Source organism: Mus caroli, chromosome 14 (assembly GCF_900094665.2).
Source record: "Mus caroli chromosome 14, CAROLI_EIJ_v1.1, whole genome shotgun sequence".
Lineage (NCBI taxonomy): Eukaryota > Metazoa > Chordata > Mammalia > Rodentia > Muridae > Mus > Mus caroli.
This window is the reverse complement of record NC_034583.1, coordinates 98,355,036-98,371,746: the sequence shown is the minus strand read 5'-3', so window position 1 is coordinate 98,371,746 and position 16,711 is coordinate 98,355,036.

The window sequence follows — 16,711 nt, the reverse complement described above, 5'->3', positions numbered from 1 at the left end:
AAAAAAAAAAAGTGTTTCTTGGGGAAAAGAAAGTCTCACAGTCTTTACATATTAAAAGTTTAATCCCTTTAAAATGTCCAATATCTTTTAAAATTCAGTCTTTTAAAAATTCAAATTCTCTTAACTGTGGACTCCAATAAAATACTTTCTTTCAAGAGGGAAAAACATCAGGGCATAGTCACAATCAAAAGCAAAATCAAACTCCAACTCTCCAACGTCTGGGATCCAACTCACGATCTTCTGGGCTCCTCTAAGTGTTTGGGTCACTTCTCCAGCCTTACCATTTATAGCACACACGTTATCTTCTAGGCTCCAGCTGCCTGTACTCCACTGTTGCTGCTGTTCTTGGTGGTCATCTCATTTGTACTGGTATCTCCCTTCAGTCCTGTGCCATGAATTGCAATTTAGGCTGTACCTTCACCAATGGCCTTCCATGGTCTCTCAGACTGCTGAGACTCAGCTGCTCTGTATGACCCCTTCATGCCTTCAAAACCAGTACCACCTGGGTGACTCTTACACATTACTAAGTCCTGCTGGTGCACGAGGTACAACTTTGTTTATCTCTGGAACACAGCCTCTTTGTGGTCTCAGAAAACACTTCCCAGAAGATTTCACCTCAATGATGCTGGTCTCTTCTTAATCACCACTAATTTCTTAGCTCCAGATAACCAGCATCAATAGTCCCAGTAATGCAAAGGTTTCACTTTAGTGGTTCTGGTATCTTGTTAATCACAGCTGATTCTTCAGTCCCAGCTAACCAGAACCACCAAATCTTCACAATCAAACTAGCAATGGCCCTGAAAAGAGTCTTTAATCTTCCCTTTGAAATTTCACAAGCCAGGCCTCCATCTTCTGCACTGTTTTCAACATTATCTTCCAACCTCCTACACAACATTTCACAGAGCTCTTAACACCGAATGGATCTTGTACCTCAAAGTTCCAAAGTCCTTCCACAGTCTTCCCCAAAACATGGTCAAACTGTCACAGGAATAACCTACTATGCTGATACTAATTTTGAACTCAGGCTCCATAGGATCTGATGCCCTTGCCAGTCTCTGTGGGCTCTTTTATGCACTTTTTTATACATATACAGACAAGCATGCATGAACATATACACATAAAAGAATAATTGTGATGTACTGCTTACATACACAATACTCATTTATTTTCACATAATCATTCAAATATGAAAATATCCAGAAATATAGAATATTAAAATAAAACCAATTGCTAAGATTTATAAATCTTATAAAATTTATAAAATTCTGCAATATATTTGAGTCATATTATTATTATTATTAAATTATTTTAAAGCTAGAGCAGATTAAAAAATATATTGAACTGATAATGTGCAAAAAATTCTACAGCTCTCTGGGCCCAAGAGAATACTATCATTTACATAATGTGGGGTTTACTCAATGGCAAGTATCATATTAATCTTAGAGAATATGATGTAAAATAAGGTAAGGGAAGAAAAGTTAGGAAACAGAAAAGAATACTATCTCTAAAATAGATTATGCATTGGTCATGGGGATTTCAATTACTGGGAAACTGTCTTGCATAATAGCATTGGAATCAATAAACCCAAATGCATAGTCTTGGGAGGAATATTGGATGATTTTCAAGCATTGTTTGTCATAAAACAGAAGCAACGATGTAAAATCATGCCTACCAAATGAAATATTTTGCTGTAAAATGCCCAAAAATATGGCAACCTGTGGCATTTATAATATCTTCAGTTTATCCAAATGTGCACAGTAGTATTTTTTATTATAAAGTAAGTGATCTAATTCAGGCTACTTTGCATTTTCTTTTCCATTCTTTTCAGAGAGATCTCCATGTACACATATTATGAAAATCAACAGAACTCTGTATTAATTACTTTTTGTTAATTATTATAATGGAAATATAAAATATGAAGTACTTACTATATTTGTCCTGAAAACAAAAACCTCATAAGCACAACATCCTTGCATTGAGAGATGTTGAGACTATACATTCCACTTTTACATAGGGTGCTCAACGTAAACAAAACTCTGATATGCAGTCATAGAGAGAGAATGATGTTATATTACTTTCATTTTCAAGATAATACTATAGCTGACAATTGCCAAATTACCCTGGATTGTGTATCGATAGTACAAATGAAACTCTAACACTCTCAGAAATTACTATGCAAGCCCCTTCATGTATCACTAGCAATATTGTCCATATCTTAAATAAGTAAATGTGAACACATATATTTTATAAAACACTAGAAATTGTCTTAATTTTGAAACATAATCACCAAGCCCCATTGTGATAAATTTGGTCAATGTAGTGGACATAGATCATAATTCACATATATTGATGATCATAAAAATGTACATTTCAGTTTTTCTTTAATAATATATATAAATAATGGTGTATACCACTTGTAAACAATGGATCAAACAAGAGATCATCATGTTAGAAGTACAAGTTATACTTAGAAAAATCAAAGAAAACATTCTTTTATTCCCATGTACAAAGCAGATTTTAAAAAAGACAAGAAGGAATTAAGGAATGGTATTTGGGAGAGAAAAGAAGTATATGAGTGAATAGAGGAGGAGACTAGAGATGAAGGTTCAGTATAATTGAAGAAGAGCATGCATATATGTATGACCACATAACATTAAAATACAACAAAAATAACATATCTCTGAATAAAAATTCCAAAAATTCAGTAAAACATAAATGCTTGAAGTAAAATCTGTTAAAGTTGTGGAAAAAATGAAGGTATATGAGATTTCTGTTTACTAAAAGACAATGCAAAATCTAGTTAATAAAAGGTTTGTGGTTTAATTTTTAGGTGCATTAAGATTTATGAATCTTTAAATGAAATTCTTGTTATTATTTTCATACAAGTGAAATTACTATACTACTTAATATAAATATAAACTTGATTAGGGTGTTGTAATTTTGTAAAGTGATTCATTAAGATTTAATCACAATTTGGTCTCCATAAGTTATAATTCAGCCATTAAGTTAAATTTCTGTTAAAAATTAAGTCAACTTTAAATGATATATTTGGTTATTTTTAAGTCTTGTATAAGCTATAATCAATTATGCACTTGGTGATACTTGTTTTATTTTATTTATTTATTTGCTAGAAATTTAATCGCATAAGTGCTTCTTTACGCCAGGCAGTGGTGATGTATGCTTTTTATCCCAGCACTTGGGAGGAAGAGACAGGCAGATTTCTGAGTTCAAGGACAGCTTGGTCTACAGAGTGAGTTCCAGTACAGCCAGGGTTACACAGAGAAACCCTGTCTCGAAAAACAAAACGAACAAACAAAAAAAGGGCTTTTTTACACTACACTAGTAGAGTAGTCTTTGATTAAGTCATTAAATTTTCCTCTAATTTTACTATAGCAATTTTGGTGCTCTGTCATGATATTTTTTCTGTATATATTTTCATCCATTGGACACTTTTGAACCTGATGTTTTTAAGAAAAATCCAAAACTGTTGAATGTATACTACACCTAAATAATTTGGCAAACAAAAATGTTGGCTATTTGTTCAAAGTTTTGCTATTATTAAAAATGAGTTGATGAATCTGAAAATTTCAACATTCTGCAAAGTAAAATTACTACGATTAAGGCATACTGAGGTTAGTAAATTTTTCTTCCTTCCCAGTCATCAAGAATACCAGTCCTTCATGATTGCTTACAAATCTTAAAACCATTGGATGCTGGAGTAAAAGCATCATATGAGTTTCTTTGAGATATTGACTTTACTAGAGATAGTGAATAAATAAAAGATCTGTTCTGGCTACTCAAGTTTGTAATTTCCAGGTTGTTCTTTTCGGCTATTATGAATGCTTAGAGAGAACTGATCCCTAGGTGAAGCATCGTTAAAGTTGATACTTTTGAAAAAGAAAAATATCCGAGCTTCAAAAGGTAAAACTTTTCCTTCTTTACTATTTTTTTTTATTTTAAAACATTATATTTTGCAGTTGTAAAGCCATCTTCCCAGCTGATCAATACTCATTCAATAAATAATTGTAGCTGAAAGAAGAATTGTGGTCAAATCCCTTACTCTTCCTTAAGTGATTAAATAATCAATCAATGTTACCCATGAACAGTTAAGCAACCCGACTTGAACGCTTGAATAGACATAAAGGAGCAAAGCAGCTCTCAATTAGTGATAATAACCTAGATCAACTCTGGCTTGATCTGGTCTTTTATGGTTTGCATACATTCTTCCACTTTACATATTCTAATGTTTTTTAAATCCACTCAAATTTTTCATAAGGCAACAAAAGAAAATTTTTAAAAAGAACTGAAGAAAATTAATTCAATATTGGACTATCACATTTTAAAAATAATTTGAAGTAAAATTCAAAATACAGATTTTAAATTGATCACTATGAGTTATAAAGCAGATATTTTTGTCATTTAATGTAAAATTTCCTCTTAGTTTGTACAATAGTTTCAAATGAATAAAGAAAACCTTTTTAGACAAAATGATGCAGCTTTTGCCACCAACAATACATTCGAATGAGTATGGTTCTGTGAATACAAAGAGATTTTCATATCCATATTTTTGTCAGTAAAGCATAGAGAAGATGAAGATTCATCTCACAACAGTATGTGTGAAGCATTTGAAGAACTAGCTTCCTAGGCTCAAAAAGCTATAAACAGCTGATTGTATAAAATACAATGTTCATCTTTTGCATTTTATATCAGCTATTTCTAATTGTTCCTGTTTCTTTTAGACCATGTATGGTAATCAGAGAACTACTGAAATATAGCCCAAAATGTATACAATTAAACCAATACATAAATGGAAAGTCCATAATACTTAATGTGACAATATCAAAATCCATGTGATTTGATACATGTAGCAAAGCATTCTTAATTTTCTAGAATTTATTGAAGCTCCTAAAGCTGCCCTCTGTATGTTATGGCATTTATCTGATCACATTATCCTCACTCAACCACTGGAACGTAAAGTCTTGTGTTTCACATGAAGGTGCATTCATTAGAATCTACATTGTGAAGATTTTACCATAGAAAAGTGCCATGATTTTAGCAAATGCAGGAGTCCCATGTGTTTCTCTTCATTTAGAGAAGTCACCCTGGCATAAGGAACTTCTGATGTATCATTATTACTTTTTAATGATTGGGATGAATTCCATAGCTCCAATACATATTATTTATTAAAACTCCATTGAAATTGCTTTTGAAAATTTTAATACAAGTTCTTTAAAGATAAACTAACTTGATCATTATTGATACTCACATTGATGAAACTATGAGAAATACTGTTGTTATTCATAATAAAATAAATTTTAATATTTCATTCATATAATGTGTACATTATTTATGTTTTTAATCCAAGGTTTTTAGTTGAGAAACTTTCATAGACAACATACATATTTAGTTTAATAAGCATGCATATAAATGATAGTAGTGTTTATGAGTAGTAAACTGAAACTCTGTGCATAAGAATGTATTTTGTCATAGAAATTAGAAATCAGGCTATTTGGTATTAACATATAATAAATACCTTTCTAGAGAATGGGAAGCTCCACATGGCTACTAACCCACTCTGGGACAACAAGTTGCAGCAAGACTAAGGGAATTCTCTCCCACTGAGGCCTTACCAGGTGGTCCAGTTAAGAGAAGGGGATCCAATGGCAGGCAACAGAGTCAAAGACAGCCCCTGCTCCATTTGTTAGGAGATCCATATGAAAAACAAGAGATAGCATGAATTTTTTGTGTGTATGTTTCTATTTCTTTAATGAAACAATGCCTACCATATGTAGCAGAGAAAAATAATTATTTATTAATATCATTAGCATTTTTGGAAAGCATAAAAGGCTTCTGAAAATATCCATCAAAATAATCCATAATTAAAATTAACGTGTTTCACCAAAAAAAAACTGGCTATGGAAAACACTTCTTTCTTTCACATGCTTGAGCATTAAAGATCTAAAGGTAAAATAACCTATAGAAATCTTTCCTCATTGTGGTTTCACTCATATGAGTATATATCTTGTTAGGTTAAGAAGAGAAGATTTTGGTTGGAGAGATGGTAAGAGTGCTGACTGTTCTTTCCGAGGTTCTGAGTTCAATTGTTAGCAACCTCATGGAGGCTCATAGCCATCTATAATGAGATCAGGCACCCTCTTCTGCTAGGTAGGCATACATGAAGGCAGAACAGTGTTTGCATAATAAATAAATAAGTAAATATATAAACAAACCAACAAACAAGAAGAGCAGATTCTACTCACCATCATAAAAATTACTTGTGGAAACCAAACCTCTCCATATTTTACATTTTGGTTATTAGGACAATGACATGGAGAGGCATGCATTATAAACTTATATGGGTTTTGGTTTTGCCTTTGTGTTTACATTACATACTATGATTTTCTTCTGTATCCTTCTAAATCATTCTGTATACATGTAAAATATTATATAATATATACTAATATATAACTAATATATACAAGATATTAGTCATATATTACATAGAGACACATATATGATATGACATATGTACACATATTATACTATATATATATACTTCATATTATAAAAGTTATCATGAAACATATTTTAGAACTTGTGATTCTGAATAGATTTTTGTGGGTCTGGGCTTTGGACAATGATGCTCTTCCAGATACTTAGAGCTCTTCCAAATCACTCCACTGTGGTAACATTCCAAGATCATTTTAGATCTGCCAAGTTATTATGCTCTGATTTAATTTCTAAATACGTAGGATGGGCCATATTTTCTAGCTCTGTTATGGTTTCCAGTAACCTATGACTAGCTAGATATTCAGCCTGTGATGCTATTTCCAAATACATTTAGGCATGCCAACATGGCATATTCTGATTTAATTCTCAAATAGTTAAGAATATGCCAGATTGTGGGAATGTAAATTGACTGCCAGAACAGTGAATTTCTTGGGAGAGAAATAGCTCATAAGAGCAGATCACTTTCAGATTTATAGACTTGCATGGTAATTTATACACTTCTCTTTTCCCTCCAAGGAACTCCTTGTTATAATTATTCTGACAACCATTTTATCAGTTTTAAAACTCAAGATTTCAATAATAGGAGGGCACAGTTGTGTAGCATAATTATTAAGAACAATTTGAATTCAAAAATTTCAAAATTAATTTATCACTTCCCTACCTCTTACAAAATTATCTCCACTTTGTGACTCTTTTATTTAAATGGAAGCAATATAATGCTATTCATTCTCCAGTTGTATCACCCACTATTCTTCCTTGCTCCCTGTCTATGCTTACAACTTGGCAAAATTCTTACAGATTCTGGTGTAACATAGACTCGATGCTTGTGTCTCATTTTCTATGAAACCACAAATCATATTTGAATAAATTATTTGGAATTTTATACTAGCTTCTTAAAGGTCATGTGGATATTGGTCAGCCAGTCTAGATCAGCTAGGTTTCTATGTTTATAACGAAGATGTAGATTACTCTTCATTTCATTTAAGAGCCTTAGAGAGAACAACTATTTTGCATATAGCCTTAAAATGCATGTATAAGGAACTACAATATTGACTCAGTGGTTAAGAACCTGTACAAACCTTGACAGCATTTTGATTCCGTGTACCCAGACTGGGTCCATTAGAACTGCCAGTGAGTCCACATTCACATACACCATCTTCTGGACTCTACAGACACCTGAGCACATGTATGTCCATACCTATATACAATCTTACAAAAAATACACAATTTTAAAATAATAAAATAAATATCCTAAAAATACATATATACAAAAAAGGAATTTTCTTAGGATTAATTCATAGACTATAATATAAAATTCCTAGTTTCAGGCTGCGTAAGCCTTTTTCCAAGTTGGTGAGAAGATCAAAACAGTATAGGCTATTGCACCATTCTTCATTGCCTGCCAGGGTGGTATTAGCTTATTGCTGAAGAAGCTACACATTCTTGTAACAGAACTTAGAGAAATCAAACTAGTAAGAACCTGAATGCCCCTTCCTTAGTAGCTAGGTCCCATAGTGTTAGATGATGATAAACAGGCTACAGGATGAAAAAATAATTACCAAGACTATTACCCAACCGTAAAAAGTAGTAATAACTAACCCTGAAGAGAGTATTCAGTAGTAAAACATAGGCACCGATATCTTGGGAATAAGCAGCAGATGCCTAATTGAACTAAAAGCCAACTCCTTGTTTTAATGGATGAAACTCAAAGGGCTTAAAACTAGCTGTGAAGAATACAAAAAATATATTGTACTGTTAAGATATTTGTATTTAACTAAGAAGTATGCTTCTGGTATGTCAAACATTCTTTGATTACTCTTGACATTTTAGTCTCACAAACTTTGTTTTTCATTCTGTTAGTTATATTTGGCAAAGATGTAAATAATTAATGACATTATTTTGTTAAACACTTATACATTGTGATACAAATTGTATTTTACTTAGTATGGACGTATTTAAAGGTGAAAGTATGAAAGTAAATGTGCGTTTATTTTTATTGTTGATTTTTAAGCAACTTATAATTGCAGTTATGAGCTTTAATTTATTGTACTAATTAAAATAGAGCTTATATTAAACTTTTAACATTATTTTCAAATGACTGTTTTGTCTTGATTAAATGTATTTTGTTATGTTTTATTTGAATGTATAAATAAACCATTTTCATTACTATTTAATAGATATGACATATTTACGTTTTATTATTTTCTATTTGACAGTTATTTCTGCAATCACTGTTGTCAATTAAATACTGTTATTATCTGTATGTTTGTGTCCCAGTGTTCATGTGTTGAAATCCTAAATGGAAAGAAGAGATATTAGAAGTGTTTTTATTCTGATGCTGTGCTCTGAAGTGAAGCCCCCATGATTGTAGTCATTTTATGTTTTATGTACTATGAGGATCTAATTTGATTGTCTTGTTAGTGAAAAAAGGTACTCTTTTAAACACTGTGATATGGAATGGATCTTGTACTTATAGCTGTCAAACTGAAAAAAATGTAGAATATTTTGATTGTTTTCATATTGCAAATTATTTTTCTCTCATCTTACCATATATCTTCAAGTTCACAAGTAAGTAGAAAAATCATAATGAGGTAACCCAGATGCATAAACATATATTTTTATGTATTCACGCATATGAGGATGTTATATTTAAAGCTTAAATAGACTTGACACTTCCTCTAACTACAGAGGTTAGGTATAAAGTAAGAGTCCTGGTTGAAGGAAAAAGAAGAATTTCCTAAGAAATGGGAAATAAAATAAATAGTTATGAAGAAATGGAAGGTAGAGGCTTGAACAGGAGCATCAGATGAAGAAAAGGAGGGAAAGGGACAGCAAGAGAGTAATTGCAGGCAGAACATTAAAACAAAGGGAGATTTGAGGTGTCATATGGATACCTATCATAGTACTGTGTGTGTGTGTGTGTGACACACACACACACACACACACACACACACACACAGAGAGAGAGAGAGAGAGAGAGAGAGAGAGAGAGAGAGAGAGAGAGAGAGAGACAAAGAAATGGAATCACCAAATAATGGAGAGACAACTCCCCAATTCAACATCTCTTGACACTGAAGTCTCCAGTTCAAGGAATGACTTATAGCTAAATGAGTTGTTGACTGTAGGGGGCCAATTGAAATTCCCAAACAATTCAGGCTATTGCTAAGTTTAGTAACTGCTTTCCAAACACTGATGATAAGGTGCTATTGCTGAAGGCAGCACTTACCCATTTCACTGAACACAGAAAGCAAAACTTCTGCCTAACAAGCTCCTTCTCCCCTCCTGAATAGAGTTCAGTGTATGGGAAGGTACAGAAAAAAATGTAAACATCAACACAGTTATTAAACGAATGATCTAAATCATGACCTTCCTATATTATGTAAAAGTACAATAATGTCACAAAGATTGTTGGAGTCATCAACTAGTTATTGATAGGTACTGAAAATATAGAACCCATGCCTGACACTGCACAGGTAGCCAAGGACCTGGGATTAGATAGGTCATGGACCTTGGGGAAAAGTCATTATTATTCTTACTTAAGAAAAAAAGGTAGCAACATCATAAATTCTAATTCTGCTACAACCATAGGTCAGTGTCTTGTTCAGTCATTAACACAGAAGGCTCCACCTTAGTTGGATACAAATGCAAGGACTCAGAGATGGATAATATCCACAGAGTAAGAGACCTTGGAACATCCAGCTTTAAATTGGATATCTTCAATAAATCTTCCCCCCCAACCCCAAACACACACACACTCACACAGGGCTCAAAGATCTTTGAAAAAGTAAAGGCAGAAAGAGTGTAAGAGTCTGTGAGGATGGAAGACACCATGAAAACAGTACCTTGCAAACACAGCAGGACTGATGCACATATGCACTCACAGAGATGATCATAGCATCTCTGCACAGGATCTGTACAGGCCCAAATCAGATGAGGTCCCGGAACTGAGAGGGAGGAGTTGGCATAAGAGAAATTTCCCATTCTAACCAAAAGCCTTATGGAAATGACCACTAGTTACCAAAGGAAAAAGTAAGATCTCACTGGGTATACAAACCACACTTAAAGGAAGGCTCTGTGCTCAGATATACAAAGCCAACAACAACAACAACAACAACATCAGTGGTATTTTGGATATTTTGTTGTTGTTATCTCATAATTCTTTGAAACATTGTTTTGTTTTTTTTTTTATGTGGTTTCTCTCTGTGATTTTGTGTGTTTCTGCATGTATATGAGTTTCTTTGGCCCTAATTTATCTTCTCTTCCTCTGTTTGTTTATTGTTTGTTTTTGGTTTTTTTGTTTTTTATTTTGTTTTTGTTTTTGGCTGTTGTGTGGTATTTTTCTTGCTTTCTTAAGACAAAGGGAAAGAAGGGATGATGTTTGATAGGTTGGAATGATTTTGGTCAGAACAAAAGAGCAGAAACCGTGGTCAGAAGATATTGTATAAAGTATTATATAAAATATATTTTCAATAAAAATGTTTCATTTCTAAGAATAGCATTCCTTTTCCATTGTTTATGACTTGAATATATCATTTACATGTTGCATTTACTATAAAGATTATATTAGACTCTATGCTGGATGGCAAGCAAAATTAAATAATACGGATACCTTTTATCAACCATCAGATAGTGGGCCTTAATGGTTATAGAGTAGATAAGCATGACATAAAACATTTAACATTTTTAAAGTTTTTTGAAAAGATGATACAAAAGCCACTTTCTTTTCACTTTAACTTTCATCTCCCACTTAATACTTTAATTTAGAAAGAGTTAATGAGCTTGTGAGATGGGGCAGCCAAGAGGAGTACTAGCTAGTCTTCCAAAGGTTTTGAGTTCAATTCCCAGCAATTACATCTATAAAATGTCACCTAATGCCCTCTCTTGGCATGTAAGTACATGCAGACAGAGTGCACATAAGTAAAAGGATGAATAATTTTAAAAATAATGTTAATGAATTGACACGTTTAGCATAAATTCCATTTTTATATTTGGAAATACTTTTCTTCTGCGCTTGTTGACTTGTTGGTTGTTCATATGGAATTAGAATCCAAGGGAATGTTAAGGGATGCTGATGTACAGCTACCTGCAGTAAAGGTAATGCCAAGTAGAGAAGATACTCTAATAATTTTGGAATGAGCAGTAAAGGAAGTTTTATGTACTAATTATAGGAACTTACTACATAAGTGGAAATAGAATGTGTTAGATTTTCATATGAAAGCAAGATCCATGGTTTTACTTATCATGAAACACTGAGGGAATGAATTTTGGATTGTGCTCATAACATAGTGTTCTTCTGAGATATTTGAGTTTCATGTGTATATAAAATATTCAATATCTGAGTCCAGCATGTATCTATAATCAATCAAGTTAGCCAACATGTATCATGAGAGAAAATAGCATTGTCACAGAATATGGAGTCTTAAAAATGAACTAGTGTCTGAGGTGTAAGATGTAGGAGGAATGAGTTCTATCCTGACTGGAAGCCCATAGTGGCCCAGGCATGCACAACAGCTACCTAAAATAACTGAAATAGAACATCAGTGGCCAGAAAAACTAATCAGATGGTGCCAACTATAGGGAGTGAGATTCTATGGACCAATGGGGCACTGGTGGAGGGTATAAAGGCACAACCCAATCCCACAATCCCCAAGTCTGCTTCTGCTTATCAAGAGACTCCTATGGTCTCTGTCATTAATTCCATGCCGTCTTACCTTCAAATGCCATCTCAAGGAGATGAGGGCCAGGGCAACATTGAGATACACAAGAAAATCTTTCATTAGAATGAAAGCTTGCAGTTAATAATGGATATGTATTGATAAGGTGTAGTCACTTTGAAAGAAGAAAACAATCCCACATTTCTCATTTAATAAACTTTAAAAAGATAAATGTTAGTGACCTGTGCCAAGTGTCTAACAATATGTCTTGAAAATAATCAAAGATAAGCATTTTATTAAAATACTTAAATATATCATATTTGAAAATGATATTGTTTTTCATTTTTGATACGTTAGGAAAAACTCAGAATTGAAAGAAATTGGAGTATTGTGCCATTAACTAAATTAGAATGAAGAGTCTTACCTTAGGCTAATTTTTCTTTCTTTGGAAAGATCAGTTATATGGCCCATACGAAATATGATGATTTATGTATGTATTCCAATGATTTATGATCTGGAGAGCTTAGATTATAGGGTAATGTTACTGAGTTGGTGGATTGGGATTGTCTTGTGTTCTGAGTAAAGGTCTTCTTTGTATAAGTGTTGATTTCTGTTCTGCAGAAAGTTGAGAATAGGCCAGACTTTGATGTTGTTATAGTCATGATGAATCACCTGTATCAGGGCTTTATAAATATCTTCTCCTTCACCTTCTTACTAGTTTAATTAAAACCTGAACAGCCTATGACAAAGCAGGAAGGGGATGCAGGACATTAAGCAGAGATAAGACCTCTGGGAAAGATCAGTCAGGGGATTCACCAGCCAGAAATGGAGAGAGAAAGAGGTACAGCTACTGAGAAGAGGTAACAAGCCACATGACAGAACAGTAGATTAGTAAAAATGGATTAATTTGAATTATATGAGCTAGTTGAGAACAAGCCACTAAGGCCAAGTTTTGTAATTAACAAAATGTCTCTATGTTATTACTTGGGCAGCTGGTGGGTTAAGGCAGTCCTGACATATTGGTGGGATCTTATGCTAATTGGATCACGATATTAAGAAAGGATTAATGAAGTTTGTGAAAGACCTTTTTAGTTCCTAGAAATGTAGGTTGATATAAGCAAGTGAGCCTGCCTCATACCTGGTTTCTCTTGTTATCTCAACATATATATAGTGTGGATCTCTGCTCTGTAGTACCTCCTGCTATGCTGTATTACATAAGAGCTTTCACCATGACTATGAGAAAATCAAATTATTCTTTAAATATAACTAATCTAGAGGTTGTTTTGTAGTTTTATATAACTAAAAGGAAGAAAGGTCATCAGAGCCTATCTAAGTTAAAGTTTCCATGGCTCTGAACAGGATCTCTGACTAAGAACTCTTATAAAGACAATATTTATTTAAAGCTGGCTTACAGGTTCAGAGGTTCACTCCATTACCATCAAAGTGGGAGCATGGCAGTGTCCAAGCAGATGTGATAAAGAAGTAGCTGAGAGTTCTGTATCTTGAACTGACTGTAGCCAGAAGAAACTCACTCTTCTGTACTGGGCAGAGCACCAAAGCCCACCCCATAGTGACACCCTTCCTTCAACAAGGACACACTTCCTAACAGTACCGTTCCTTGTCGGCCAAGCATATTCAAACTACTTCATGCCCTTGCCTCTGTGATATATTTTCAAACGAAGGGGGAAAAGTGGAAGACTAGAGAAATATGTGCACTGTGGAGAGAGGTGAACCTGGAGTGGTGATGGTGGTGACAGCTGTGAGATAGCATTGAGGTTGACAATGAAACAGGTCACTGCCCAGTAGTCAGTAGCATCTTCAGGATGGGTATACTAGTCTGGAGCTCATGTAGATGTAGTCTCAGCCCCATTGCCCAACACTACCACTTGATTGGACTGGGTCTGGACAATGATGGAGGCTGAAATAAGGAATGGTTCACTTTCTGCATTGGACCTACTTCAGTGATAACAGTGATCTGTGAAGTAACTGAAAGCCATGTATCAGTCAGTGGTCCTGATACAGCCAGGGGTGGTGGGTTTCAGTGGCCTGCCACCTAAAGCCATGTGGATTTCTCTGGCCTATGTTGCAGCCTGAAATCAAGTTGATGACCAAGGCATTTGTTGCTACTGGGAACCATAATTATGTGAGTGCCCTGCCCTAATGCCCGAGGTCCCGTTGATGTCCGTGGTTCAGGCTGCTTCTGAGGGCCTTGTCTGGACAAGTGGTTCTACTGCAGCCAAGACGCATTTGTGGTCTGTAATGTTGCCAAAAATCGCAAGGAATCCATGATCCCAGCTGCAACTGACTAAAAGAAACTAGAGAGCTATTTTGCCATTGATATCAATGATTCAGATGTATAATTGAGAAAGAGGGACATGGAAAGTTTCTATGACACCACCCCCCATCCCAAATAAGCTCAAAATTGACAGCCTAGAAGGCACTCCTAATAAATGAGATAAGGATGCTGAAGTGTAGGTACCCACAACTCTCAGATTCTGGCTGAGTTTCAGGTGAAGGATTCAACTTTTCTTTAGGAGCAGGCTGCTAGGAGTTTGAAGGTGCTCAATTTAAGTATACAGACAACATAAATAGGAATGTTTTTGGAAGGATTGCTGAGTGAGGGGGATCAAAGTAAAAGAAATTCCCAAAGAATCAATGAAAACAGTATTAAAAAAAAAACTAAATGAAAAATCGTTTGAGATAATTTCATAGGTAGCAGATAACTGCAAATGATGAAGCATTCACCATTCATAGTGAAATGATGAAGAAATACCTAAGTTCATTGTGATAGGTAGTGTGATGGTTTGTATATGCTTGTATATTTAATAGCAATATTAGGAAGTGTGTCCTTGTTAGAGTAGGTGTGGCCTCTTGAAGTAAGCGTGCCACTATGGGTGTGGGCTAAAGACCCTCATCCTAGCTTCCTGGAAGCCAGTATTCTGCTAGCAGCCTTCAGATCAAGATGTAGAACTGTCTCCTTCTTCACCATGCCTACTGGATGCTGCCATACTTCTGCCTTGATGATAATTGACAAAACCTCTGAACCTGTAAGCTAGCCCCAATGAAAAGATGTCCTTTATAAGACTTGCCTTAGGGGCTAGTGAGATGGCTTAGCAGTTAAGAGCACTGACTGCTCTTCTGAAGATCCTGAGTTCAAATCCCAGCAACCACATGGTGGCTCACAACCATCTGTAATGAGACTTGACACCTTCCTCCAGTGTGTCTGAAGACAGCTACATACAGTGTACTTACATATAACAGTAAATGAATTATAAAAAAAAAAAAAGACTTGCCTTAGTCATATTGTCTGTTCACAGGTAGGTAGGTAACATATTGATTGAGAATGAGCAAATGAATATTTCTACAATACTTAATTATTTAAAAATCAAACTTTCATTATTTTCCACTAACTCAGAGAATTAAATCGTTAACCTGTATTTATTGGACATTGTTTGGTGATTATTAGCTGGTAAGATAAACAGAGCTTTTTTTTTTGTTATTATTTACCACTGTAAAATCAAGGAATGTCATGTAAGCAAACATGGAGGAAAGCTCTGTAGAAATAGCAGGGCTTGTTGTTGGTGCTTGGAGAATCAGAATCACAAGAGTCATATTTGAGATTTGACCTGGATAAAGTGAAGAAGTCAACCATGATAAAGTGTGGATTGAAATTTTCTTGTCAGAAGAAATGTTATATAAATGATGACAAAATAGCTCTCATGGAAAAGTACCATTCTTGACAAATAACACAAAAAACAAAATCACTATTATAAAATGGAGGGCTGTCACAATTAAATTCTGCAGTATATGGGAAACTAGCAAATATCCTAGACTATATAAACACTCAGTAAATGATAACTGTACATTGCTAATCCATCAACTACCACAGATGCTCTAATATGATGTGAAAGCTCCAGCAAGTACAATAAAATGTAAGCTTTCTTTACATTTTGCCCATTTAGAAACTTTACGTTTACTCTGAAAAAATAGTACTATTGCACAGGAAGAAAACTGTTGTGGAATTAAAACCAAAGTCAGTTTATGAATCACAATTATATACACTGCTGTGAATAGTTTCTTCCTTGTAAAAAATATTGAACTCCAAAGTTATATTTTGAAAAATATACTTATCTTTTTTCCAAAGAAGATGCCTTCATTGCATTTTTCCTTTTCATTGCAAATATTTCTACTGAAATTGATTACATATCTACACTGACTTTTGTTATCATCGAACTGTGAAGTATGTGGAGATAATTTTGTCTTCAATGACTGTTTTTCAGCAAGTAATATATGAAGGAAACTGGATTAGCAGCAAAAGAAAGCAAGTAATGATAAAGTCACTGATTTCACTGAAAACTTATTCAAGCTTACCAGGGTATTAATTAATATATAACTAAGTACAGTCAAAATATTGTAGTGATACTCTAAAAAAATCATGTAATTTAAACTGTAAAAAATTCTATTTAAGATAAATAATTAACTAATGCAATTTTAATTTAAGATATAATATAGTATAATGAATAGAGGAGCAAAATATCTGCTTATAT